The following is a 5994-nucleotide window of genomic DNA, read 5'->3' on the forward strand; positions in this document are numbered from 1 at the left end:
ATACCACTCAGAAATAGGCGATTGAAAAGGGGAAACCTTTGAATAAAACTCATTATACGTTTTGTTACAATGTGTTGATCATGATTGACAATGTTAATAACAATTGACCACAAATAGATTAAAATATGCACGACTTGCACATGGCAGTACTAATCTTGCCGTCGATCATCGATACCAAGCTTTAAAGTTTTGACAAAATATTTACTTGATCCTTTGTCATAAATATTCAAAAGTTCAAAAAATCTCGAGCCACACACTGAATCTAAAAAAAAATCCTTGAAAATATATAGCAGTTTGATAAACACTTAACTTGATCATTGAGAAGCTTAACATGTCGTTTACAATCGAGCATGATTGAAACGTTCAGCTGATTTTTTACAGAGTTATATGCCCGTAGGGTGATGTATATTGAGCTCGAATTCAACAATTGGAAGGCGAGACATTTCCTTGTAATTTTGAAGGTTCGGTTACGCAGTTAGGTTTTGTGAAGTGTTTTGTAAACTATAATAATTCATTATGTTTTCGTCGTTTATCCATATTTTGATAATTCATTTTGTTATAAGTAAAATGAAATGTGTGCCAATGAAAAAGAATAACCAAATAGTACACAAACAAAAAGCATCTGAAGGTAAATATGATCCTAGCTGTGTTTCGTCCACTTTCATCCGGTTTAAACCCACCATATAGATACCAGGATTCTGACCATTGAAACCACTTAATATCAAGAGCGATAGGAAGTTGATACTGTTTAGTGTATGTGAAGCATTTTTAATGAGCATTTTAACATGTACCGTTTTTCATGGTATTTCACGTTCCAAAGCTGTATACTGTAAAATACTAGCAGTGATATTTTTATTTATAGGGATTCATCTGCACTGCATAGCATCATGCAGAGCAGATGAATCCCTATAAATAAAGAAGATCAATCAATACATGTATTTTGACTGCCATGCAAGGTTATGATAGTAAGAAAATATAGAAATTCATAATTATGTTATTGTCAGTATGTTTATGAATTACATGATAGTAGGCAAATGTAAAAAATCTGAGTAAATAATAACAACAACAAACACACTTCATTCCAACTATTTCCACTTTATAGGAGAGGTGTATTGTCTGTAACAAATCACATTGGTAAACCTAAGAATTAAAAAAATCCACAAAGAATGGATCCATGGGACACAGATGGTTATCCGCTTGCACATACCGTTAAAAAGAAACATAAAGTTCTAAAGAACAATAAAAAGTGCGGAACCAAAATTCGAACTTGATTAGTGTTAATATAAGTATATATTACATTGTATGTATAGGTTTCATAAGATTTGTTCGAGGCAAACTAAACTGAGAGATCGAACACTCATTTTGGAACGTGGGAAGGACGGATGGATGGATAAGGTTAACACTTAATTTACCCTCCGCCGATGCGGGCATAAAAAAGAAACCCTAGGCTCTTAGTATTGTTCAAAAGAATAAAAAGGTTAACACTTAACTCGTTATGATGTCGATCTTGGCATTGTTTTTAAATAAAAAAAAGTATATAATATATATATATTATAACATTTTCTATTTCTCCTTCGGAACTGAAAGTTTTTTATGGTCCGATTGTACATGGTGTGTTTGCAAAAGTGGTGTACCGAAGTTATGCAATATAAAAACAATATTAAAAATAAAGTTAATCAAATAAATCTATTGTGAAAAAAAATGTGGCTGATACCACGTGTTCTTATAGTATGATGCTCTCAGTAAGTTTACGTCTTTCTTGAAGAGACTGTCGATTCCACGAACATTACACCGTAAATAAGTATGCAGACTGAAAGAGCGAGTATGATCTTATTCATATATCCTTGACTTTAGCCTCAATATTGAGTTATGCTTTACCGTAAACTTCCACCAACATTTGTCACAACTCCAGAGTTAAAAGTTGTATATTCACCGGAGGATTACCGATTGCATTCATCAAACGAGAAGCATCAGAAAAGCATTAAAGGTTAACTCTGGCATAAAACATGTAACAAGAACGTTTCCAAAATATTAAACAGCTATTGTATTGTATTGTTCGTATATGCCTTCAACCCCCAGGGGTATAAATGTGCATTTCATGAATAAATATATAAATGTGATATGATATACAATGCAGTTAAATAAAAAACACAAAAAACACAAGATTTCCAACTATGTATCTGGGTTTTCTCATGGAAGATCTTTGCCAATGTCTTTATCGTCATAAAGTATTGCTTTTGTTATCAATAATTTAAAACCCACATGAACACTGTGGTTAAACACAATTGTACATTCTCTGTCCTACAATCTGTCGATACATATACTTCGGCATTGCACAAGTTCTTGTTTTTCTATGACTGTAATATTATGACGTCTTTACACTAAATCCATTGGAAATGTACTGATTGATATAGATTTAAGTCCTAGATATATGATTTTATAATAGTAGTTATAGACTTTGAACTAGCTTTTTGTAACTGCGAGTACTATCAAATCTTTGTTTTGTGTGTCTTTTGTGTTTCAGATAGTTTTTTAAGCGTGCATTCAATTTGTATCGATCTGATGAAATAAGTCCTTGTCAACTGATTTTTATAATATATTCTAAAAGTTGGACTGTTACACCACTGTCCTAGATTAGTGGAGGGTTTTGCGCTAATAAACAATTTTTATCCCGCCGTCTTTTGCATGTATCTGTCCCAACTCAGGGGCCCGTAATTCAGTTGATGTCGTTTGTTGTATTTCATATTTTGTTTTTCTTTTATTGTTCATTTTGTGACCTTTTATAGCTCACTTTATATGTTATGTGAGAGTTGTCTCATTGTTGAAGGCTGTGCTGTGACCAATGGTTATTAACTTCTTAGTCACTTGGTCTTTGGTGGAGAGTTGTCTCATTGTTGAAGGCTGTATGGTGCCCAATAGTTATTAACTTCTTCGTCATTTGGTCTTTGGTGGAGAGTTGTCTCATTGTTGAAGGCTGTATAGTGACCAATAGTTATTAACTTCTTCGTCATTTTGGTCTTTGGTGGAGGGTTGTCTCATTGTTGAAGGCTGTATGGTGACCAATAGTTATTAACTTCTTCGTCATTTGGTCTTTGGTGGAGAGTTGTCTCATTGTTGAAGGCTGTATGGTGACCAATAATTATTAACTTCTTCGTCATTTGATCTCTGGTGGAGAGTTGTCTCATTGTTGAAGGCTGTATGGTGACTAATAGTTATTAACTTCTTCGTCATTTGGTCTTTGGTGGACAGTTGTCTCATTGTTGAAGGCTGTATGGTGATCAATAGTTATTAACTTCTTCGTCATTTGGTCTTTGGTGGAGAGTTGTCTGATTGTTGAAGGCTGTATGGTGGTCAATAGTTATTAACTTCTTCGTCATTTGGTCTTTAGTGGAGAGTTGTTTCATTGACTATCATACTATATGTACATCTTCTTAATTTGATATTGGTCAAATACATTATACAAAAAGTCATATATACCTTCCGGCTGCACTGTACAAAATAGGTTAAAGTGTTACAGCAAAAAAGAAAACCACATATACAAAAGAACAACTATTCCAGAAATCTATGTGTATATTAGTATTGAACACCATGCATTGTTTTATGCATCAGCAATGTGTGATTTCACACTAATTTATATCGCACTTAAAAGTGTTGGTTTTGATCAACTCATCGCTGAATGTAGAGTAAACTCCGTGTAAGATGAATGCAGCAAACCAAATATTCCTTTGAAAAACGTTAGATGAAATACGATACCAGGGTGTAAAACATAATCTGATGCTTTTAATTGTAGGACCACTTTACAAAACATAGTGAGAAATACATAGAAAAATAAAAAGAACTATCTGCAGCGTCCATCAGTAAGCATTTTAAATTAAGGAATACATCTCCCTTGTGAAATGCTCTTTTTCCGTGTCGGGATCTGCCTGGCTATATTTCAGATTCTTAATTTATGTTTTTATCAGCTTTGACAATGTTTTATTAGGTTTCGGCTTTTTCAACAATTCGGTCTCGAGCATCACTGCAGATACATTAATTGCGGAAATGTGGATCTGATGCATTCATGTTTGTATCGTGTGTTGATTTGTACAGCCATTATTTACAAGAAAAGAGTAAAAATAAATTTAAAGAAAAAAATCCGAAAGTACTTTCTGAAGCCTGCAAAAGAACCCTTTTGTAAATGAAGGCCATATCTTTAATCCTATAAAGTATACAAGGTATATATGCTTACTGAAATATTTCTCACCAGACCGTTTTCAATGTTGCTAGCTTTATATAGATGATTTGACAAAATCAATTATTCACTGTACAGACAATTATTTCAACAAAAACTTTCAAAAGTAAATGCATGATAAACGCAGAGTATATATAGCTTCTCCTTATACAACACTAAGCAATACTTTGACCAGAGGTCTAGACATTACATATATACTTTAAAAAATACTTTTTATCATTTGGTGTAATCAATCGACATCTGTAAAAAGGACGATGACAGAATATGGCATACTTTAAAGATTTGAGAACGACCATTTAACTTCAAAAGGGAGAGGGGGGATGGTAAGTTTTTTTTCATACAAAAAAATATTCTGATTCCCAAATTGATGTAAATAAATATTCTGTTCAAGCAGAGGATAAAAACAAATATTCAGATTTTTCCCATACCGTAAAGTGTTCAATTTTAAATAAAATAATTTGATTAATAGCGTTGAGAAACTAAATTGTTGCGCGAAAGAAGGAGTTAAGACTCAAAAAAATATACCCCCCTCCCTCCCCCACCCACCACGTAAAGTTAAATGATTGCTCAGTATGGGTGTCTTTCGCCACCTTGGATTGTCAAAAACAGGGAATCTAGCTGGTCGAGATGTCCAATTAAGTAAAGATGGTTGGTCATTACCTGATCCTTATATCTGTCAGAGCCAAACAGATAAAGTCATACAGAGAACCAGTCTATCCAAATAGTATGCCAGACAATCGCAATAAAGAAACTATTTCGGCAATTATAGTTAGAAATTGCGTTGTTAATTTCCAACATTTATTAAGATATTTAACGGAGTAGGCTACTTCACTGACTGAGATTTTTTGTTTTTTGGGTTAATGCATTAAAAGTTAATATAATTTCAGTTTCATAAAGCCTATATTCTTAACTTTCCAATGAACCAAAATTAGCTCAAAATCAAAATAATATAACCGGAAGAAAAGGAAACATTGAAAACAAGAAAAATTTCAACTTAAAACTAAAATGAGAAATATTCAATTTAAAACGAGAGTTCATATAAAGTATTCAAATCAAAACGAGAGTTCATATTAATATTCAATCTAAAATGGGAGATCATATAAAGCACTTTTCGAATTATGGTAAAAGTTCCCAATGATTTTGAGCTCATTTCAGCAAAAAACTAACATACTAGGCTATACTCTCGGCAGATTTGTTTCCTTAAAAAAAATATAGTTTTTAGAACGATTAGTTTAATTTAAACATATTTTATTTGCTAAATTAAAGCAAAATGGATTTGACACAAGTAAATCATATATATACTTATGAAGTCTTCTCCATAATACAATATAAAATTAAATAATAGTATAATATAATGGACATGCATATAAAGCAAACAGTTTATAGAATTTCAATATAATACAAGCTTTCATAGGTACTAGCTTTCATATGACGATTAGAACCCACGATTATTCCCATAAATTTATAATCGCGAAACATATTATGCCAGACAGTTGTTTTGGAGAAAAAAATCTATTATAATTAAATTTTTTTCGGCAATTTCAGCCATTTTTTTCTTAGAATTTTTTTAACATATCAATTTTTTTATTTTCATTTGTTTTTTTCACAAATAATATAAGAAAATAGTCTGTTCTTTATCATACAATTAAACATTTAACAACAATGTTGAGTATAAAACAGTTACAGATGAAAACTTATCGAAAATAACTGTCCTGTTTTTATACCTTTCCGGAAATATGTGCCAAAACCGTCAGGATACTAAA

The sequence above is a fragment of the Mytilus edulis genome, chromosome 10 (genome assembly GCF_963676685.1).
Source record: "Mytilus edulis chromosome 10, xbMytEdul2.2, whole genome shotgun sequence".
Classification (NCBI taxonomy): domain Eukaryota; kingdom Metazoa; phylum Mollusca; class Bivalvia; order Mytilida; family Mytilidae; genus Mytilus; species Mytilus edulis.